The sequence below is a fragment of the Pleurodeles waltl genome, chromosome 1_1 (genome assembly GCF_031143425.1).
Source record: "Pleurodeles waltl isolate 20211129_DDA chromosome 1_1, aPleWal1.hap1.20221129, whole genome shotgun sequence".
In the NCBI taxonomy this organism is placed as follows: Eukaryota; Metazoa; Chordata; class Amphibia; order Caudata; family Salamandridae; genus Pleurodeles; species Pleurodeles waltl.
The window spans coordinates 450,138,712-450,162,992 of record NC_090436.1 but is presented as its reverse complement, the minus strand read 5'-3'; the positions used below and the strand labels follow the sequence as shown (position 1 = coordinate 450,162,992).

The window sequence follows — 24,281 nt, the reverse complement described above, 5'->3', positions numbered from 1 at the left end:
AGGTGCAAACACAACACAAGAAAAAACCACAAAAATTTAGAAAAAGAGTACAATTTTATACATTATTTATCACCGAAACAAGAGTACAATTTAATAAATTATTTGACACCAAAACAAGGAAAATCCAATCAGTAGAGCCAGAGAGGGGCAATTTCAAAGTTTTAAGGTAAGTATAGCACTTAAAAGCACAAGGCACCAACTGTACCGGGACAAAGTCAGAAGTTGAATCTAACTGCAATGGAGTGTGGGCCCTGCGTTGGACCGTGTTGTGGTGCATTGGTTCTGATCAGCAGCTGCAGGGGCCGCAGTGCAAGGTCCTGTAACGAGCTGTGTTGCTTCCGATGACGAGCTGCAAAGGCAGTGATGTGAGGTCCTGAATTGAGATGCATTGCATCCGTTCCGATGCAGCCACCATTCAGGAGCTGCGAGGTGCTGCTGTATGAGGTCCTTCACCATGCATTATTGAGTTGCGTCACATGCGTTGGTTCTGAGGAAACCCAAAGTCTGAACCGCAGGAGTGCACTCTGAAGCCGGGAGGGGGGTGCCTCTTGTGGTTCTGGACTCACTCCAGCAGAGGACTGTAGCAGGGTACAGATCGGTCCAGTTGACTCTAAGAATTTGGCAGATGCAGGCCAGGTCTCTGGCGCTTGGTATGTCCCCTATAGCTCACAGCAGGTCAGTCAGTTATCCATCGGAGTCACTCTGGTGGTTCCGTGTTCAAGGAGCAGGTCTAGCCCTCCTTCCTCAGGTAGCAGAGCAGTCCATCATGAGACAGGGCAGCCCTTCCAGCAGAAGGTAGCAGAGCAGTCCTTCAAGTCTTCCACAGACCCAGAAATGATCTGAAGAGTTGGTCTTAGGATCTAATATTTGGCCTGGGATCAAAAAAGGCTAGGGTGATGTTCTTTGTGTGTTTCTCATAGTTGGGGCTTAAAATCTGATTTATCATTAAAGAGCAATTCAAGTATAAATTCTTTAGACACCAAACATTAAATTTCTGCCTGCTCCCAAACAAATGGTATCACGTATTACAAGTAATAAGGTAAGCCAGTGTTATACTATGGGAGAGTTATGCCTTATAGTAGTGAAAAACTAATTTGTAAGTATTTCACTACCAGAACACGTAACACTTAAAAGTACACGCCCAACTTCGTAAATTTATTGCATTCTGGCCTATAGGCTGTTTATGGCCTACTCGAGAGGTGACATATCCATTAAGAGAGAAGGTTTAGGTCTGGCGGAAGTTTTGTTTTGCCTTGTTGAAATGGCAGTTTGAAAGAGCATACAGTCAGCAGTGGCAGATCTGACATGTTTGAAAAGGCTACTTACGTGAAGGGCCGCAGGACCAATAGAAGCATTTAATTTACAGGTCCTGAGGTACATGTAGCACCACTTTACTAAGGATTAATAAATAACTTAAATGTGCCAATTGGGAGTAAGCCAATTTTGCCATGTCTAAAGGAGGGAGCACAAGGCCATTTAGGACTGGTTAGCTGTGATAAAGTTTGCAAAGTCCTGAAGCTAGCAAAAACAAATTCATCAAAATGGGGGTGAAGGCAAAACATTTGGGGGTGACCATGCAAAGAGGGCCAGGTCCAACAGACTCACAGCATCCTTTTAATTTACTGTGGGGGTACCTTATTCAGTATATAATAGTGAGAGCTGGACATCAATGCCCAGTGACGAGGCTACCATGACATAAGAGGCAGCGTGACATCACAGTAGTCCTTTAGAGTTAGTTCTGTATTTTGACTTTTCATTTAGTTTTTTCCCTACCATTTAATTTGCTCTTACCTGTCATTTCTTTCAGATGTGTCACAAACGTTGAAACTGTTCTTCTGACAATCCTTAACCCCAGTATGTATTTTGTGCCTGCATTCCATTTAACAGGAGGGCTTTATTCCACTGGCTGTTTCAGAAATTAGCTCCAATTAACTGGTTTCTTGACTGATTTTAGTAATATTTGACAGACCTATTGCTTTGTCTGTTACATTTCCTCCTAATTTAGACTAAGTCCCACCATTGTTCTGTTCAATGGTTTATAACCTAAAACATATTATGTTGACTGTCTTTCCTTGAGGCATTGTTGAAACTTGAAGGTTTTTGTGGTGTTTCCATTGACTTGTATAAATGATTTTCCGAGCTTATAGCCAACTTTTATATTTTCTTAGTTAGGCAGTAGATTTCTGAAACGTAACCACGTGATTTTTTAAATCCAAAACTTGTAGTTTTGTATAATTTTTAGTCCTGTATTTAGTCTATAACTTTTCTGCAATACATATTCCTAAACCAAGGTTTTGACTGTTTTATCACTATTTTGTCAACATTGAGTGCATAGTTGATTAAGTTAATGTAATGTGTGGAGTATATCCACACAAGTTTTCCATTCCGCCAGTTTGGACGTGTATTCTATTGCTAACTGAATTTCTGGGCAAGATTACCAAGATAGAACAGGTGTTTCCTGATCATCTGTCACCTTCCTTAATCACACTCCTTCTTTGGTCATGTGTTTTATAGAGTGCCTTCATGTCAGTTTTCAGCCACTTTATTACACTAGGTATCGCATATAATGTTCAGTGACAGGAATGTACCCCAAGCATGTATGATGATACTCGCCTTAGTGGGTGATGCTACAGTGATCTCAATCCAGTGATATTGGAATGGGAATATATATATGATGGTGTGTCAAGTACAATCGCCACAGAAGGAAGGGAGATTGTCCCTGATGGACTATTGGTTGTTGTCCTGACCCTTTTTGATGGTTGATCCTTATTGGTTCATCCCGGCGCAACACTAGTGCACAAGGGCAGTTGGTTTTAGTCTTTCCTTGAAGAGTAATTAGTTGGGCAGCAGTCATATCAGCAGTCATATCATATTCCAAAGTTTCATCCTTATATCTTGACATGTTGTCTTCCATGGTTCTTCATTTTGGATTCCGGCTTTTTGTTTTTCTGGACTCGTTGAATCTAGGAAGGTGGCTAGTCATTTAATGGGGGCTGGGCTTCCGGTGGTGTTCCAGGCCTTACCCCCTACTCTTTCATATGATCTCCAGAGTTGCTATTTTATTTTTCCATTCCACCTCTCCTAATCTCTTCCAGTTGAGCAGAGTGTGGAAGCTGGATTTTGGATTCTCTGTAGCTTTTTGGTCTATTTTTGTAGTTTCTATGGTAGGACTATTGCATTATTTTAGCCAGGACATCACCCAATTAATGTAAAGCAAGAAAACGCCTAGGCTTCATGGCACTAAAGAATTTTGTTTATCATTTCTATGCTAATAGCAGTTTTGAGCTATTAGTCAGCTTGTATCATCATTTTGCATCAGTACTCTTGATGACTCCACTTATTTGAGCAGTGAAGGAGATTTGAAAGTCAAATAGGACTCACCACGAGATTGGGCCAGCCCTCCAGACCATGAAACCATATGACTGCTGTTGCATTTTGCCAACATTTCCTGAATCTAAAAAATCAAAAAAATCAAAATCATTAACATTTATAAAGCGCACTACTCACCCGTGCGGGTCTCAAGGCGCTAGGGGAAAGGGGGGGTTACTGCTGCTCGAAAAGCCAGGTTTTTAGGAGTCTCCGGAATGCGGAGTGGTCCTGAGGCTGGTGGGGAGGGAGTTCCAGGTCTTGGCTGCCAGGAAGGAGAAAGACCTCCCACCCGCCGTGGAGCGGCCGATGCGAGGGACGGCAGCGAGCGCGAGGCCGGAGGAATGGAGGAGGCGGGTGGGGACGTAGAAGCTGAGGCGTCGGTTGAGGTATTCCGGTCCCTTGTTGTGGAGGGCTTTGTGTGCGTGGGTGAGAAGTCGAAAGGTGATCCTTTTGCTGACTGGGAGCCAATGCAGGTGTCTCAGGTGTGCGGAGATGTGGCTGTTGCGGGGTACGTCGAGGATGAGGCGGGCCGAGGCGTTTTGAATGCGTTGCACGCGATTTTGGAGTTTGGCGGTGGTCCCAGCGTAGAGGGTGTTCCCGTAGTCCAGGCGGTTCGTGACGAGGGCGTGGGTCACTGTTTTTCTAGTGTCGGCGGGGATCCAGCGGAAGATCTTGCGGAGCATGCGGAGGGTGAGGAAACAGGCGGAGGACACAGCGTTGACTTGTTTGGTTATGGTGAGAAGAGGGTCCAAGATGAAGCCGAGGTTGCAGGCGTGGTCTGTGGGGGTCGGTGCGGTGCTGAGGGCCGTGGGCCACCAGGAGTCGTCCCAGGCGGACGGGGTGTTGCCGAGGATGAGGACTTCCGTTTTGTCAGAGTTCAGCTTTAGGCGGCTGAGCCTCATCCAATCTGCGACGTCCTTCATACCCTCTTGTAGGTTGGTCTTGGCGCTGGCGGGGTCCTTGGTGAGGGAGAGTATAAGTTGGGTGTCGTCGGCGTAGGAGGTGATGATGATGTCGTGCTTGCGTACGATGTTGGCGAGGGTGCTCATGTAGACATTGAAGAGTGTCGGGCTGAGCGATGAGCCTTGAGGTACGCCGCAGATGATCTCGGTGGGGTCTGAGCGAAACGGAGGGAGGTAAACTCTTTGGGAGCGGTTTGAGAGGAAGGAGGCGATCCAGTCCAGGGCCTGGCCTTGGATCCCGGTGGAGCGGAGGCGGGTGATTAGGGTGCGGTGACAGACGGTGTCGAAGGCAGCCGAGAGGTCGAGGAGGATGAGGGCGACTGTTTCACCGTTGTCCATCAGGGTTCTGATGTCGTCTGTGACTGAGATGAGGGCGGTTTCCGTGCTGTGGTTGGTTCGGAATCAATTTTGTGAAGGGTCGAGCAGATTGTTGTTTTCCAGGAAGGTGGTCAGCTGTTTGTTGACGGTCTTTTCTATTACCTTGGCTGGGAAAGGCAGGAGAGAGATGGGGTGGAAGTTTTTCAGGTCGCTCGGGTCAGCCGTAGGTTTCTTTAGTAGGGCGTTGACTTCGGCGTGTTTCCAGCATTCGGGGAAGGTAGCAGAAGAAAAAGAAGAGTTGGTGACAGCCTGGAGGTGCGGGCGATGATGTCGTCGGCTTTATTAAAGATGAAGTGAGGGCAGGGGTCCGAAGGGGCGCCGGAGTGGATCGAGTTCATGGTGGATTTGGTTTCTTCAGTGTTGATGTGGGTCCAGTTGTTGAGGGTGATGGCCGGGGGTGCGGGTTCGGTGATGTTTGGTTGGGTCTGGTGTCCGAAGCTGTCGTGGAGGTCGCTGATCTTGCGATGGAAGAAGGTGGCGAGGGATTTGCACAAATCCTGTGAGGGCGTGACGGCGTTGGCGTTGGGGTTGGAGAACTCCTTGACGATGCTGAAAAGTTCTCTGCTGTTGTGGCTGTTTTTGTCCAGTCTGTCGGTGAAAAAGTTCCTTTTGGCAGCGCGGATTAGGTGGTGGTGTTCGCGGGTAGCGTTCTTGAGGGCGGTCATGTTGTCAGCGGTGTGGTCCTTGCGCCAGGCCTTCTCGAGGGTGCGACAAGTTTTCTTTGATTCTTTGAGGGTGTCAGAGAACCAGAGAGGTTTTTTGGTGTTGGTCTGTCGATGCGTGTGTTTGAGGGGAGCAAGGTTGTCTGTGCAGGTGGAGATCCAGTTTGTGAGGCTGAGGGTTGCGTCGTTGGGGTCGGTGGTGAGGGTGGGTTGGTTGGCGGCGAGTGCGGAGAAGAGTTGCTCTTTGGGATCTTGTTCCACTGTCGACGAGGGATGGGTTGAGTGCGGAGGTGGCGGGTCTCGCGTCGGAATGTGAAGTAGACACAGCTGTGGTCGGTCCAGTGTAGAGCGGAGGTGTGGCTGAAGAAGATGTGTTTGCTGGCGGAGAAGATAGGGTCAAGCGTGTGTCCGGCGATGTGGGTGGCGGTGTTCACCAGTTGCTTGAGGCCGAGGTTGGCGAGCAGGGAGGTGGTGTTGGGGTCGTTGTTCTGTTCCAGATGGAAGTTGAGGTCGCCTAGGAGGATGTAGTCCGACGAGGCGAGGGCGTGCGGGGAGATGAAGTCGGCGATGGTGTCGCTGAAAGGGGCGCGCGGTCCGGGGGGACGGTAGACGAGGGATCCTCTGAGGCTGGTCCTGGGGTCGGTGCGAATTTGAAAATGCAGATGTTCAGCGGCGAGAGGGGTGTCTTCGGTGGAGGTGGTGACGCTGATGGAGTCTTTGAAGATGATGGCGATACCTCCTCCTACTTGGTTGGTGCAGTCTCTTCTGGAGATCTTGTAGCCTTCGGGGATGGCAGTGGCGATGTCTGAAGCTGATGAGGCGTTCATCCAGGTTTCCGTGATGAAGGCGACGTCCGGAGCTGTGGAGTCCAGGAGGTCCCAGAGTTCAACGGCTTGCTTGTGGACAGAGCGAGCGTTGACCAGGATGCACTTGAGGTGGTTGATGGCGCGTGGGCTGGTGGTCGTGGTAGTTGCGTGGTGGAAGATGCGTTTGCAGGAGTTACAGGTGAAGGGTCCATGGGTGTGCTTGGGGTGGGCTTGGAAGCAGGTGTTGGAGCGCCCAGGGTTGAGGGCGTGGAGGGAGGTGGGGTTGTAGCGGGTCAGCGGGGTGGGGGAGGGCTGGGGATCAGGGGTCGTGGCGCTGGGCGCGGGCCAGGTGCAGACTGGCGCAGACGTGCTTGCCTCTGGCGCGCCTCCGGCACGCCAGCAGCACGCCCGCTGCGCGGTCACGCAGCGGCCGCCATAAGAGGGAGGAGGGGGGGGAGGGGTCAGCTGGGGGCGAATGGGAGCTGGGTGGCGGGGGCGTGCAGGAGGTCGTGGCGGGAAAGCGCGAGGGCGGGGGGAACAGGTAGAGTGAGAAGAGCTGGGGGAGGGGGTTTAAGGGTGGAGGGGGTGAGTGTTAGGAGTTTTAGGAGATTAGGGAGAGAGATAGGAGTAGGGTTGAAAAGATAGGGGAGGGGGGGTGGTAGAGGTGGGTGAGGGTGAGAGGTAGAGTGGGAGGATAGGGAGATAGTTAACAGAGGGGGTGTCGGGACGGGGGAGAGATAGGGAAATAGATAGATGGAGAGATAGGTGGAGAGATAGAAAAATAGGTAGATAGGAGGAGGGGGTCAGTGAGGGAGATAGATGGAGAGATAGGTAGAGGAGTGAGGGAGGCAGGTAGCGAAAGGGTAGATGTGGGTTATAGTGAGGGATAGGTGGAGGGATAGAGGGGGGTGAGGCAGGAGCAGGAGGGCAGAGACAGGGGCGGGAAGAGACAGGGGTCAGAGAAGACGGGAAGAACAGAGAAGAACAGAAGAGAAGAACAGAGAAGACCGGAAGAACAGAGAAGAACAGAAGAGAAGAACACCGAAGACCAGAAGAACAGAGAAGACCGGAAGAACAGAAGAACACAGAAGAACAGAAGAGAAGAACACAGAAGAACAGAAGAACCGAAGAGAAGAACACAGAAGAACAGAAGACCGGAAGAACACAGAAGACCGGAAGAACACAGAAGACCGGAAGAACACAGAAGAACAGAAGAACACAGAAGAACAGAAGAGAAGAACACAGAAGAACAGAAGAACACAGAGGAAGATGCAGGGGACGAAGAAGCAGAAGAGCAGACGAACAGAAGATCAACAAAGAAGATACAGAAGACGAAGAGCAGAAGGCAGAAGACCACAGAGCAAGATGAGGAAGAAGAGAGGCGACAGGAGAGGCTGAGGAGCACACAGAAGAAGAGAGAAGATGGGGAAAAGAAGAGTACAGAAGAAGATTGCAGAGGAGGAGCGAGGAGGAAGAGACAGAGAGGAGGAAAAGAAGCAGGAGCAGGAGAGAGGGTGAGTAGCGCGGGGCAGGGCGAGGGGCTGGGAGGTGGGGGGTACTTACTGTGAGGTGGGTCTCAGGAACTCAGGAACCTGGAGGAGCTGCAGCGGCAGGGGGAGCGACCTACCCTTGGGTCAAGGGTCGCTACCACTGTCGCGCAGCGGCCGCCATAAGAGGGAGGAGGGGGAGAGGGGTCAGCTGGGGCGAATGGGAGCTGGGGGGCAGGGGCGTGCAGGAGGTCGCGGCGGGAAAGCACGAGGGAGGGGGGGACAGGTAGAGTGAGAAGAACTGGTGGAGAGGGGGTTTATGGGTGGAGGGGGGTGAGTGTTAGGAGTTTTAGGAGATTAGGGAGAGAGATAGGAGTAGGGTTGAAAAGATAGGGGAGGGGGGGTGGTAGAGGTGGGTGAGGGTGAGAGGTAGAGTGAGAGGATAGGGAGATAGGTAACAGAGGGGGTATCGGGACGGGGGAGAGATAGGGAAATAGATAGATGGAGAGATAGGTGGAGAGATAGAAAAATAGGTAGATAGGAGGAGGGGGTCAGTGAGGGAGATAGATGGAGAGATAGGTAGAGGAGTGAGGGAGGCAGGTAGCGAAAGGGTAGATGTGGGTGATAGTGAGAGAAAGGTGGAGAGATAGAGGGGGGTGAGGCAGGAGCAGGAGGGCAGAGACAGGGGCGGGAAGAGACAGGGGCGGGAAGAGACAGGGGTCAGAGAAGACCGGAAGAACAGAGAAGAACAGAAGAGTAGAACACAGAAGACCGGAAGAACAGAGAAGACCGGAAGAACAGAAGAAAAGAACACCAAAGACCGGAAGAACAGAGAAGACCGGAAGAACAGAAGAACACAGAAGAACAGAAGAGAAGAACACAGAAGAACAGAAGAACACAGAAGAACTGAAGAGAAGAACACAGAAGAACTGAAGAGAAGAACACAGAAGAACAGAAGAGAAGAACACAGAAGAACAGAAGAGAAGAACACAGAAGACCGGAAGAACACAGAAGAACAGAAGAACACAGAAGAACAGAATAGAAGAACACAGTAGAACAGAAGAACCGGAGAGAAGAACACAGTAGAACAGAAGAACCGGAGAGAAGAACACAGAAGAGCAGAAGAACACAGAAGAAACCGAAGAGAAGAACACAGAAGAACAGAAGAACACAGAGGAAGATGCAGGGGACGAAGAAGCAGAAGAGCAGACGAACAGAAGATCAACAAAGAAGATACAGAAGACGAAGAGCAGAAGGCAGAAGACCACAGAGCAAGATGAGGAAGAAGAGAGGCGACAGGAGAGGCTGAGGAGCACACAGAAGAAGAGAGAAGACGGGGAAAAGAAGAGTACAGAAGAAGATTGCAGAGGAGGAGCGAGGAGGAAGAGACAGAGAGGAGGAAAAGGAGCAGGAGAGAGGGTGAGTAGCGCGGGGCAGGGCGAGGGGCTGGGAGGTGGGGGGGTACTCACTGTGAGGTGGGTCTCAGGAACCTGGAGGAGCTGGAGGAGCTGCAGTGGCAGGGGGAGCGACCTACCCTTGGGTCAAGGGTAGGTCGCTGATTTCAGAGTAGCACCTTTTCTTGCAGAAATAGTTATTGTTTATGCCTAGAGATTCTTTAGATATCATGTGAGGTTTCTGTAATTTGGTTGCTCTTAGAAATGGCACTTATGGGGAGCAGTCACCTTTCCCAGTGTTCTCTGGTGCACACTGCAAACATAGATGACCAAATACTCTGCACATTGCATTTAAAGTTATTGCTGAGCCTATTCTGAATTGCTTAATTTCTTTGATAGTACTTCTTTAGATGAAGAATAAAGAGATAACATGCACACCTTTTTAACATCTGCCACATTTTTGTACAGCGCGATTCTGGTCAAGGGTGGAATTACGATGGTGATAATTTGTTAAGAGAAATTATCAACATGTGTCAACCTAACAAATTATTCTTTTTTGTAGATAATCATGATCGACAAGTTGTTACTTTGTGTTACTTTCATTAGAACTAAACTAAGTCCACTTGATGTAGAATGTTGAACTGTTTTTGATGAGAATTGTGTTTAACAAGGACCTAGGATTTGAGTACTGCTACACTGCAGTATAAAGTTAAGAAGATTGCTTAACATTTCATAGTGTTTTAAAAATTCAGTTCTTTAAGAGGCTATAATATGAATATGGGGTAAAAAGTTAACTTATTTGGTAACACAAAGAAGTACTCAAGTGTTTTTCTTTTTCATGAAATACACCTTTAAACGCATTGTTCTGAGACAAATATTATATTTGTTCCAGGGTTTGATGGTCTAGGTGATCTGCTCATGCCAATGGTCCCTCCTGCCCAGTCTTCAGGGTCTCCGATTTCAATGTCCATGAATGCATCCGGATCAAGCAAAGTCCTGGGAGGCGACTTTGATTATTCCCTTGCCAATTTAGTAGGCAGTAAGTCATGTACTTATTTTAAATGTGCTGTTGGCTATTGTAATGCAAGAATGTTGCAAAGTAATGATTTTCTAAGAATTGACAATGGTTGGTAGCAGTTTTGTATGTTTACTGTGACTGTTGGTTTTTACCTTTTTGTTAACGGATACAGAATTAAACACAGCATGGAACCTCTCACTTTAATAGTTATTAATATGGCTATTCAATTCTGACCCCTCACATTCACCTGTAACTGGATTTTACTTTAAAAAAAATTTTTTAAAAAATGTAATACTGTTTCCCAGGTGAAGTTTATTCAGAGCCGTCCCCTTTTATATAACTTTTTAGCTCTCACCAGTATAGCATAATTGTCTCCTCTGAGAAAGTTCCACATCACACTCCACATTCATAGATTTTAAACTGCATTCAATGCCATATATAGAGGTCACTGTTGTGGCCTGTGCTGGCGAAGCTATGAATACCAGGCCTCATCTTCGTAAATTTGACAATTTAAGTTAAAACATACATCATAATATGGCTCCCTGTTAAATAAGAACAAAAGTTTTGAGTCCTAGCATTGTGTTATGAAAGGGTGCATACTGGCACCATAATTGATCAATATACTAGAAACTGATCAGAATTAATAATCACGGCGGGAAATATTGATGCTCCAAAAAGTATTCAATGTTATCTAAATCAGGTCATTTACCAGTAGGAAAACCCTCCCCTAACTACCAGGCAGCATCCTTCTCACTAGAGAAAGAAAATTGCAAGGTAAATCATTGGTCATCACTGCCCATATGCCCGGATAGTGAATTGCTGTCAGATGCATCTTTCCTGGCTTCTGCATGCAGTGTAGAGAGCAGAGGAGCAGACACCGGAAAAGACTGATTGAGCAAAACTGACATTCATATGTTAAGCAATTCTTTAGGGCCTACCTTAGAACATCCAGCTCAAACTGTGAGTAATCTAGGCATCAATGGACTCTTATGGTACCTTATCATTATGGATTTCTTTAGTGGTGTGCCCAGCTATATGTTGCACATTCCTATTGTAAGGTAGTATTTACCCTTTGTGAACCATTACAGCCATAGTTGAGCTGTCCTACAATCATGCTTAGACTATCCAAGCTTATTGTAATTGAGACTGCTTAGTGTCAACTTTATAGACTGCAGGCTCTACAAAATAATTTTTGTCATGCATCACCTTATAGCCTTCCTATTAAGTACCAAGTTGTTTTAAGTGTATCTCTGTGATACGCCCTCTGATGCTCTGTTTTTCATCTTCCTTTATCCAGAAGTGATTATCCAGTAGGTTCAGCTATCATAACCTAACTTTGTCATCAATATCAGAAATGCAAGCACTATCCAGCAGGGGACTAGGCAGTGATGTCCTTTTTCCCTTTTGCTATTTGCTCTTGCTATGGAGCCATTGGCTGTGTGGGTGGGAATGGGCGCCTGGGTGTGCGGGTTCAAGTGTGGATATGGGGCCTCAGACAGAATAGTGTTATACACCAGTGATGTTCTTTTCTTCATAACTGACCCCGAACATGCAGGACCCTGATGTTCTTTTCTTCATAACCGACCCCGAACATGGCAGACCCTGTTTCTTAAAAATTTTGTGCATTTCTCAGAGATACTTCATGCTTCACATCAATATCTCCAAATCTATAGTGTCCCCGGTAAATGTCTACCGGCAGAGCTTAGATTAGGTGGCTCAACTGCAAATTGACACTAGGGTTTTCAAATAGCTGGGTGTATTTGTGTCCCCTGATGCTAGGGTTGCAAAGGAGCGTAACCTTGAGCCTGTGCGGACTCTCCTGAGGGAGGGCATGCAAAGCTGATCTGGAAGAACATGACGGTGAGGAATGAACTGAGGCTCAGGGAGAATGGGGGTTATTGCTTCCCCTATCCTTCTCAATATAGTACCGCAGAGGGGAGATTCCTAAATACCGTGTGGGGCTGTCCTGTCTTGGACTTGTTCTGGCACTTGGCGACTTCTTGCCTGGAAGGAATCCTGGGCAGACTATACCAAGGACGCAAAACTCACCGTCCTGCATTATAACTGTACTCTGGGCGGTAACTGGTACACAATAATGCTGCTCTTCCTGGGGATTATATTTGGCAGCTTGAAATTATGAGGGAATGGAAAGCCACGACTCTCTCTTCTTTGGCAGAGTGGAGGAAGGAGATGGCTCATTGCATGGGTTTGCAAACAGCAGTATACAGACCATGGTGTTGCCTGCAGAAGCATGCCACGGTGTGGCAGACCTGGGCTGAGTAGAGGGTATCCTCCCTATTTAATGAACGTTGGAAATTAAGTTTGAACCTTCTTTGGTTAATACGAGTATATGATAGGTTGGGGTGATTCGTGCTAATTTCATTATTGTCACACTTAGTCACCAGGGGGAGAGGTTGGGGGTGGATTCTACATGCAGGGAATTGCATTTTATGTTTGCATATATGTTTATAATGTATTCCCTTACAGGGGCAGTGCTCCTGTCTCAAAACCTATAAAATCTGTTTAAAAAGAAATGCAAGCACTGGTGGCTGACATCTCTCTGTTCTAACCCCAACTTTTTTGAAGGCACTCCCTCTGCCTCTTGAGCTAATTCCTTCACTCTTCATCTTCTGCTAAATAATATTGATCACGTTGTACATTTTTTTCTTAATACCATTAAACCTTTTGGTGTGAGAGTGATTCACAAAGGATGCCCAACCTATTATTTGGTAGTGAATTGTAGAAAACCAAGTTTATCCACCCACCATTACTCATTTCTTGTCAAACCTACATTCTGTGCCAAGTAAGGGGAATGAGCGGCTGAAGATTTAAAGGTACAACAAGCAAGTAACACCAGCCACTGTTACTTAAGTGCTGTAGTCCCCCAAGAGCAATCAGCCACTGTGACGTTGTTCTTTGTCTGCAAGGCTTAAAGGGTATCCTGAAAAACTCAATTTTTAGTAGAGAGAGGATGGATTTTGCAGCTAATGTGAATGATATATAAACAAGTTTACGGGAGGGGAGGTCTATGAAATCAAGGCTCGGCTGAAGCGCTTCTTCCTGCCGGCCTGCAGACACAACTTCTCAGGCAGCGGCCTCTGCATCAGTGCTGCCTGTAAACCACTAAGGCACCAGAGGCTGGCTGGGCTGTCTGCCTGGCGGGCCACTCTTCTCCAGCTTGCTAGCCCCAGCAAATGGAGGGCGGTTGAGGCTTTGACAGCCTAACCTGAACCTGGCAGAGACGATGGCCTGCACCACCACCTAACTTACCATAGGGCTTAGACCTGATGATTGGACTCCACTTTTATTTCCTCTTTCATCCCCCCTCTTTATTTCCCCCTCTGGATTACGATGCCCAGCGTCTAACTCCACAGGCCAGGCAACTGGGACTGGGAAGCAAGGGGGACACAGTGAGACACCTAGCCCTCTTGGCGGCTGGGGAAGCAGCCGTTTGTGCTTGAGCCCTCTTACATAGAGGGCCTAGCTCGACCACCCTCTCCCTTGCCTCACTAGTGATTGTTGGATGGAGCGGGCAGGGTAACTCAGCCTGTCGGGCACTGTGTGTGCAGGAGAAGCTAGCACCAATGCAGTTTTAGGTGGGACTTAGGACTTGACAGGTGGAATAGGGCAAAAGACGTCACGGACATCGATGGACACTGTTCTACTTTGCATCATGCCAGCGGCAGGTATCTGACCCGCATCTCAAATGATGGATATTATTTGTGGTGCCAAGCTCAAGGGACTGACCCATAGCAGGCTAGCGGCCAGCTTTTATTGACACCTGTTACATGTCCCGGTTCACTACCAGGGCTACGGACTCGGATACCAGGAATTTCAGAATGGTGACCACTTATCGGCCTCCTGTCTAGAACTGCACTCCACCGCACACTGTCAGTGCCCTCCACCCCAGAGAATCTCCCCTACCACCTCTGCCCTTCTAGTCCTGCTTGGAACCATCATTTGCAACTTCCACAACTGCCTAGCTACATGCCATCTCCAGACATCCTTCTCCAAAGACCAAGGAGAGCCCATTGCCTGTCCTAATCCCAGTGTTCTGGTAGTGGCTTTCTTAGTCCTAGTTTGCTCGCCAGTGCATCTGCCTGCCACACCCTGCTCTCTGAGGCTGTTCTGGGTGTGCACTGCCGGCCCTCACGTTCTTTCGCCTTGCCAGCCCCCTCCTGTCCAACAAACTACAATGTTGAAGCCTTCCAGGCAACTTCTTTCACTGAAGCAATGGCAGACAAACAGAAAGACATAACACACTCCTGGAAGCTATCCTTACAAGAACTATCCAGTCTTAGAACCACTATGAAAGAGGTAGCTGACAACACCTTGAAGGATGCTCAGTCCATCCACCACGGCCTGGCCTCTTTCAATGCCTGTCTCACTGGAGTGGACTCACTTGGATTGCATAGACCACTAACTATCTTAAGCAATAGATTGGGAACAGTTTCCTTGGTACTGTCAGTAAAAGATTGTGGAGCGAGAGGACTGAAATTGGCATGACAACTTCCAAGAAGGCGAAGACACGCTGGGTTTCCTTTGAGACTACATACTGGCTCTAAGTCCTGAAAGAAACTAAGAAGAATGCCGCATAAAAGCCGGCAACAAACCACAGCAAAGGACTCTTCGCCATTGTGAAGGAGTTCACCAATCCTGCATCCACTGAGAACATCACTCCTTCCCAGAAACTGTGCAACAGCCTTGCAGACTTCTTCCACAACAAGATCTCGGACAACCCTCTTCCGCAGATAGCATCAACCAGCTCACATGCACAAACACCAACCCCAAACTATTCCTCACCCATTGGGAACTTCTCCACACACAAGACATTATCTCCATCATGAACTCCGTACACTCGGGAGCACCCAAGGACCCTTGCCCCCACTGCATGTTCAACCTCGGAAGCAAGACAATCAGTGACAGGCTCAGAAAGGTCCTTATCTTCAGGTGGCTCTCAGTAGACCCCAGAAGGACCATCATGAAGGCCCTCATCACCAGCAAACTGGACTACAGAAACATGCTGTAGGTAGGAATCACACCATGCCTCCTGAAGAGACTCCAGACAATACAGAACTCAGCAGCAAGACTAATATTTGACCTCTCCAGAAGGGCCCACATCACACCCCATCTCAAGAAAACTACACTGGTTTCTGATCCAGAAGAGATGCCAGTTCAAGATGCTGACCCACGCTTACAAAGCCCTACACAACAAAGGACCGACATACATCAACAAACACCTGACCTTCCATCAACCAATGAAACACCACAGATCAGCTTCCCTTTGCCTGGCAGACATCCCTTAGATCCGTTGAGCCAACAGTAGAGGACTCTCCTTCTCGCACCTGCCAGCCAAGGCTTGGAACAACCTCCCCGGCACCTCAGGACCAAACCGTCACTCCAGCAATTCAGAAGAGAACTAAAGACCTGGATGTTCTAATGCCCTTTCCTCAGTGCACCAGCATACAGCTCCAGTGCATAGACCCTCACGGTGATTTGTTGAGCTCTATAAATGTTTGATTGATTGATTGCAGCTATTATCCCCTCAGCAGAATCAGACCATGATGCAAAACATGTATGGCTTCACCTGGGACTGATCAGATCCACCAGTGCAGTGGAAGCTGTACCTCTCTCACTACAAACTAACAGATAAGCAGCACCTCAATGATCACCTTCAGGTGTATCTGGACCAAAACCATGAGAAGGTGTCCTCTCCGGCGGTCCTCTGAGCAGCTGGAAGGTGACCATCAGGGATAGGCTTAAAGCAGGACAAGGTCTGCAAAACATGTGAGGCCCTCCAAGCGCATTGCACACTGGAGCAAGATTTCCATGCACTCAGGTCCCAATAGTCCTCCACACCCACTCTACCAACACTGAAAGTCCTGTTGTGGGCTAAACACAACTTCAACTCTCTGTACACCACCAGAGCAGAGAAAGCACTTTTATACCCTAAACAACACCACTGTGCGAGGGAGAAGAAGGCCGTACACCCTCTAGCCTTACAGGCCAACCAGTAGGAAGCATCCCGTACCATACCAGCTATCCCTCACACAGATGGCTCACCCCACATGCACCCGCTGCACATCTTAAAGACCTTCCACTCACATTATGCAGCCCTCATGACCTCAGAAAGCATTAGTCCTACTACTGACACAGAACACTTCTTGGCACAACATGCCATACTCTGCAATGGTCACAACTGGATCTCCCTATCACTGAGGAAGAGGTCAAGGAATTCGTAGAGGGAATACTGTGCATGTCTCCAGGCCCCAACAGATACCCCTCTGAGTCCTATAAGATGCATAAGGACCTTTTGGCATCCCTCCCCTGCTGGGTTTTTTCAGAGCTGCATCCTTCACCCAGCCTGCAAGCGGTATCTGATAGTGTGATAATTACACTCTTTTCTAAATCAAGCAAAGATCCCCTGCACTGTCCAAACTATAGGCCTGATCTCTTCTTAATGATGATACAAAAATCCTGGCTAAATTACTGGCCATCCTTCTAAAGAGGGTCTTTCCCTCTCTCATGCATTTAGATCAGGTCTAATTTGTCCCTCATCGCACTTCCATGTCCCCTCTTTGGGCCCTCTCTCATGTGCCTTGGCAAGTGTGTAATGATGCGGATAAGAAACTGTTGGTTGCCCTGGAAGCCAAGAAGGTATTTGACAGGGTGGATTGGAACTACATGTTCCAGGTATTAAAACACGCAGGCAAAGGGCCCACTTTCCTAGCCTGGGTACCTAAGCAATACATTGAGCCGACAGCAAGGGCGACATGTAATGCTCATGCTTTTCCACCCTTCACTAAATCAAGGGGCATATCTGTAGGGCCCTCGTCAATTGATATCTGTAATTCTCACGGCAAACACAGTATAACAACCCCAGGTGGTATATCCAAAATATCATTATATGTGGGCAACATCTTGCCACCCTCTAATCCAAAGTTCTCCCTTGACACGCTGACTACACTGATTTCTCAATTCTCTTGCCTTTCGGGCTACAAGGTGAACTTGAACAAGTGTGAAGCCATGCCTTTGACTGGCTGCAAAGCAGACAGTTCACTACCACCCACCGCCAGGCCAGGTTCGACCACTGGGCTGACTGTAGGCACATTCGACCCAGCGGTGTAGGCCGGATCGGCGTTGGGATTTTGATCCCATTTCCACCCGGGATTTCCTGGTGGGATACCCCGCCAGGTAATCCCCGGCGGAAAGCATACAGGTGACAGGAATAACCATTCCTGTCTCCTGTATGTTACAATCCAAGCTCCCACCCCTTGCCACTACACAAACCCCTAGCTCTGAACCAGTACCCTGAAAACTGACCCCCCCCAACCCTCCAACCCCAAAACCCCATGTAGGCCCCCCCAGCTCAACCCTCACCATCCCCCACCCCTACATACAGGTCCCTCCCAAACCCCCACGGCGTCATGCACACATTCACCTATATGCAATCATGAATAGATACACTCAGACCCGCCCCACATACACTCACGCACAACCCCATGCACTCGCACACACACACACGCCCCCCTTCCCTCTCGGACACCACTTACCTCTTCTGTCACGCTGCTCTGGGAAGGAACGGGCTCCCTGGCTGCTGCTCCGCCGCCATTGCCATCTCTCCATGCACTGCCACGCCTATGAATTCATCATTATAGGTGTGGAAATGGCTGAACTGACGTGGCGGTGAGGGTGGAGCAGCATCCGCCCTCACCACCGACCGCCAGCATGGCACCTGGCGGCCCTCACCACCATCAATGGCTTTGAGGCTCCAGGCGTCAACATTTAGCGGGATGCTGACCGCCGCCGCTGGCGGTCTTCCGTTGATCACCGGGACGGTTGACGGCGGGGTATCCCGCCAAGTTCATAATTTGGGCCTCAGTGTCGCAAATTTGAATTCCTTTACATTGAGGGTGAGTGATACAGTGATAAACGTTGTGTTCCCAAATAATCTTGCCTGCTTCTCGGCCTGCAGTACTTCTTGCGTCATTGATCATACAGATGAAAGCAAAGGAAAGCAGGTTTATGCTACAGGTGTAGAGGGGGACCATGTTAATGTTTAGTAATAACGAGAATCCCAAACTGCAAATCTAAGGATTGCTGTGACTGTTATGCATAAATGGAGACCATCCCATGCGTTGTTATACATCACCTTGTTTTGATTTTATTTCACTAATATGTATTTTTATTTGCTTCAGACTACTTAATTTCTAGGGGCACGCCTGTGAGTGCTTATGCTAGTGCATGCATCTTGCTTACGAGAGTCTTGTCTACTATGAAGTGTTTGGTTCCAGGCAGTTACTTACCATTTATTGGCTTGTGTGGCACTCTTCTTTACAGCCTCATAATTTGTCACTGCAGGCCTAGCATCATTTCCATTCCTCTCTGTGAAGCAGGGACTAGGCACTGACTAATTCATCTTAATCAGTGCCAATCTGGTGTTCCTGATGTAGGTACTGTTTTGTTGTGACTGGCAAAAACGTGTCCAGCATGGCAATCAAAATTGCTGAGTTTTATTATCTATAGCTAACTTTAATTTACTTTGCAAAGTTGTCTTTTCATACTTTGCACTCATGTTTTCATGTTTTCTTTTGTTGTTGCTTGTGGGCGCTGATATCTAAAGTTGATGATTATCTTGTTCTTAATAATGATAAGCAACATTGTTTCTTTATTGTGTGTAATTCCTGAAATGATGCTTTAACATGATTGTGCAGTACTCCCCGATGCACCCCACACAAATCCACCCAGTTCATCCCACACCAAACCAATCGCCCCACCCCCCTCTAGTCTAAACCACTCAATCCCAATACGATCAACTCTAACCCACCCCATACCAATCCTCCCAACCCACCCCAGTCTAATCTGCCCCAATTCAAAACAATCTGCCCTATTCAATCATTCACACTCCAAATTTGCCCCATTCCAATCCAAAACAACCTGCTCTACTCCGATCCCAAACAATCTGCTGCACTGCAGTTCAAAATAATCGGCACCACTCCAATCCAAAACAAGTTGCCCTGCTTCAGTCCAAAACAATCTGCCTCACTTCAATCCAGAGCAATCTGCCTCACTCCAATCTGCCTCACTCCAGTCTGTTTTACTCCAAACCAAAACAAACTGCCCCGCTCAAATCCAAAATAATCTGCCCTACTCTAATCCAAAACCATATGCCCCACTTCAATGCAAAATATTCTGCCCCACTCCAATCTACCCCACTCCAATCTGCTACATTCCAATCCAAAACAATCTGCCCCACTTCAATACGGCAACTGAATCCACCCCAATACAATCCATCCCACTCTAGTCCACCCCACAATCCAATCTGCCCTGCCCCACACCAACCCACTCCAATGTATCCCACATCAACACATTTCACCCCACCATTCCAATCCAGCCCAGTTAAATTCACCCCAATCCAAACCACACCATCCCAATTCACTTCAATCCACTCCACCCAAGTCCACTCCACCCCAATCCAATCCACCAACTCAGTCCAAACCACCCCACTCAGTCCAATTCAGCCCATTTCATTCCACCCCAATCAGTTCAATCATGTCCACCGACTCCAATTTATTCCACCCCACCTCAGTGCAGTCCACTCCACCTCAATGGAGTCCACCCCACTCAACCCACCCCATTCCAATCCAACCCAGTCCACCTCATCCCTATCCAGTTCACCCCACTCGAGTCCACCCATGCCAGTCTATCCTACCCCATTTCAGTCCACTCCACCCACCCCAATCCAACCCATCCCACCCCAGTTCAACCTACAGTACTGAAATCCAATCCACCTCATCGCAATGCAGCCCATCCCACTCCACTCCACCAAGTTCAATCCACCTCAACCCAATCCCATCCACCCTATATTATCCCAGTTCTGTCCACCCAACTCAATCCAATTCATCCACCCACCCCACTCCAGGCCACCCCACTCAATCCAGTTGACCCCATGTCAATCCAGTGCACTCCACCTCAATACAGTCCACCCCACCGCACCTTCACCCCAATCCACCACAATCCAGTCCAACCCACCCTAATCCAACCTGCTTAGCCTACTCCAGTCTATTCCCTTCCAGGCCACCGCACCCTAATTCAATGCACCCCAACCCATTTCAATCCACCCCAATCCACCCCACTCCAATTCACCCCACTCCAATTCAGTCTATCCCACTCCACCACACTTCACTCCAGTCCACCCCACTCTATCCTAATCCAATCCACCCCACCCAACTATAATCCACTCCACTCGACCCCACCCCAGTCTAACCCACCACATTCCAGTGAAATCCCCCCTCATCCCAGTCCACCTCTCCCCAATCCAATCCACCCACCCTATTCTACTCACTCCAATCAAATCCACCCATCTCAATCCAATCTAATCCTTTCTACCGCAATCCACCTCACCTCATTTCAGCCCACTCCAATCCAAACCACCCAATTCTACTACACTCCAATCTCATCAACTCCACCCGAATCCATTCCACTCCACCTCAACCCACCTTCACCACAATCCACCCCACTCCAATCTGCCCCACCCAAATCCAATCTTTCCCACTCCAGCTCACCACACACCAACTCAGTCCACCCCATTTCAATCCACCCCACTTCAAGTACTCCAATCCACCCCACACCAATCCAGTTTGCTCCAATCTGCCCCACCCCACTCCCGTCCATCACACTCCAATCCTGTAAATCTAATCCACCACACTGCAATCCAATCCACCCAACTCCAGTCCAATCTTTTAATCCACTGTATTCCAGTCCAGTCCACTCCACTCCAATCCGCCACACCACAATCCAGTCCACTCCAGTCCTATCACTCAAATCCACCCACCTCAATCAAATCTAATCCTCTCCAACCAACCTCACCCCATTTCAACCCACTCTACTCCAGTTCATCCAACTCCACTGTACTCTACTCCAATCCACCCCCTCTACCCCACCCCACTCTACTACACACCTATCCAATCCACACCACTACTGCCATCCACTCAAACCCAGTCTACCCTGCTCCACCCCACTCTACGACACTCTCTGCCACTGAACTCTTTCCCTCTGACACTCTACTCCTCCCTGCTTCACTCTACAACACTCTAACAAATCCACCCTGACACACTACTCCCCATTCCATTCTAGTACACTTCACACCACTAACGTTTAGCCATGCTGAACAACAGCCACACTGGTGTGCAAAATGGCAAAAACGCATTGAAAAGCCAATAGCTCATTTATAGGGGAGACCTGTTGGCTTTTCCAATGCTTGTTTCGCCTGTTGTCGGTTATAGATAAAAAAAAGTATGAGCTTAGTGATTCAAAAGGAAAATAAATGCTCTCTGCATTCTGAAAACAGAACAAAATGTTGGACCTTGTAACATTTTGTTGTTGAGGCATTGGTATAAAGCATACATGGCTAAGAAAATGCAGTCAGGTACTTTATAAGACTGCAACTTGTGCGCTAGTTCAGCAGCTTTCACAGAAAGAGAAACTGGCTGATTAGGATTAACCAGGACGCTTACATTTTACATTGTATTGCCTTAAAATAATCATAAACAAAGTAAATAACTAATCATTAGAGAAGCAATGAAAGATAACTTCTGTCAAATAAATGATTAACTATTGAGTCAAATGAATTACTTATTTGTTTAATCTGGAAATGCTGGGGTCAAAAGAAATGGTACAAATACGAAGGACTACAAAATAATGCAACACTGCCAGTAGTACAGGAAGTAGGTATAAAGTAAGCACACTAAATCCTAGGAGAATGTATTACTGTGAATTATAGTGCACTGCAACCATGTAACTGAATGGTGGAAGAGTCCAGTGCTGGAATTTACTTTGATAACTGAAAACATGAAACAAATTGCAACTTGCCTATATTTATACAATGATTGTGTGAAATCAAGTTCATAATTGCAGTCTTCAGGATGAAAATAGTTATACTACTGAGATAAAAACGAGAACTAAATTCTCACAGCACTCGATCTTTTTAAATATTATTGGAAACCAGGTAAACTAGGTGCGCTATTTTGCATACATTGGTTTGAACAGTATTTTATGGAATCTAGCTCCATATTTAACGCTGCTGATAGCATAAAGATGTTTTCTGCACTGGAAAAGATACAGATAGGAAGGCATTTCCTAGGGTGTACAGAATACCTGTCCAACTAGCCCATCATATATGATTTAGGGAAAGGTCTATCTCTCTCATATTTCATCTGGTAGGAATCTGAGTAAGGGATGCGTTTACACCAGGGTCAGAAAAGAATCTGGCAAGCCAAGATAAAGTGGCCCACATTTTAGGATAGCAATCTTTTGTGAAACTTTGCTTAGCTTGTATCAGGTGGAAGATTGTTTGGGAAAAGTTCATTCAACTAAGCTTTTGTTTAAATATATATATATTTTTTGTATTTTTATTTGGATAAACCATGGAAGCTTGGGAGTTTGTGCTAGAGACACTTTTGTGCATTGATGCCCCTTGCCCCATCACAATCTTCCATAAGATTGAAGTGTTAATGGGCTGTTCAGAAGCATAGGATTCACTGTTATGGGGAGAGGCCGGGCAACGAGAAGAGCATGTCAGACACACTAAGGCTGTACTTGAAGAGGAGGGGGGAGGTGGTCGTTTCTGTGTCCATTGCAATGATTCCTTCCTGCCTTTCAAAGGAGCTATAAGCATCATAAACTACCTTTCTGAAATTTCCATCTCCCTGGGCTAGTTCAGTTATGGGTGAAAGAGCTCGGCAGATTGGGCCTCACAAAGTTACAAGAAACCAGCATTGGCAAAGCCAGTAAGTCTCGCCTATACAAAAGCTATTGGCTTTGGCAGTGTTTTTGTGCAATGTTGTATACTAATGCCATAGACTGTATTTGTTGGAGTAGAGTGTTATCGAGTGGAGTAGTTTAGAGTGTCATAGAGTTGAGTAGAGTTCAGTGGGAGAGTGTGTTGTGCAGTGGAGGATCAGGGAATGGAACATTGTAGATTGGGATGGAATAAGATGGAATGGATTGAGGTACTGGGGTGGATTGGAGAAGATGGGTGGATTCGGTTGGGGTAGAGTTTGTTAGATTGAGTGGGTTAGATTTAGTGGAGTGGGTTAGATGGAGTGGGGTGGATTGCATTGAGGAGGGGTGGATTGGAGTGGAGTGGCACGAAATGGATTAAGTGTAGTGGATTGGAGTGTGGCACATTGTTTTGGATTGGAGTGTGGCACATTGTTTTGGATTGGAGTGTGGCACATTGTTTTGGATTGGAGTGTGGCACATTGTTTTGGATTGGAGTGGATTGCTTCAGGTTGGAGTGGGGCAGATTGGAGGCGGATTAGGGGGTTGGGGTGGATTGGGCTGGGGTGGATTGGGCTGGGGTGAGGGGGGTAGAGTGGATTGGTATGGGGAGGATTGGAGTGGAGTGAGGGTGGAGTGGAGGGAATTGGGATGGCGTTGGTGGATTCGGCTGAGGAGGATTGGATTTGGAGTAAGGCAGATTATTTGGATTGTAATGGGGAAGATCTGAATGGGATGGATTGTAGTGGGTTGGATTGGGGCATATTGTATTGGATTGGGGCATATTGTATTGGATTGGATTGGGGCATATTGTATTGGATTGGATTGGGGCAGATTGTGTTGTATTGGATTAGGGCAGATTGTGTTGTATTGGATTAGGGCAGATTGTGTTGTATTGGATTGGGGCAGGATGTTTTGGATTGGGGTAGATTGGAGGTGGATTGTGGTGGTGGTGGGGGAGGGAGTGGGGTGGATTGGTTAGGGGTGAGGTGGATTGGGCTCGGTTGAGGTGGGGTAGAGTGGATTGGAGTGAGGTGGATTGGGATGGGGTTGGTGGATTCGGCTGAGGTGGATTGAAGTGAAGCAGATTGGATTAAGGCAGACTCTTTTGGATTGGAATGGGGAAGAGTGGAGGGGGGCAATTGTTTTGGATTGGAGTGGGGGGTGACTGTTTTGAATTGGAGTGGAGGAGACAGAAGTGAGGCGGACTTGTCCTGGATTGGAGTGGAACAGATTGTTTTGGATTGGAATGGGGCAGACTGGAGTGGGGCAGCTTGCAGTGGATTGGAGTGGGGCAGTTCATTTTGGATTGGAGTGGGGCAGATTGTTTTAGATTGGAGTCTGGCAGATTGGAGTGTGGAAGATTGAAGTGGAGCAGATTGTTTTGGATTGGAGTGTGGTGAATTTGAGTGCGGAAGAAAGGAG

The 24,281-nt window shown here is 47.8% G+C and overlaps 1 pseudogene; it reads left to right on the top strand.

Moving 5' to 3' along the window:
• The window catches only part of LOC138297398 (clathrin coat assembly protein AP180-like), a 273,071-nt pseudogene that overhangs the window by 116,100 nt on the left and 132,690 nt on the right, over positions 1–24,281 (top strand).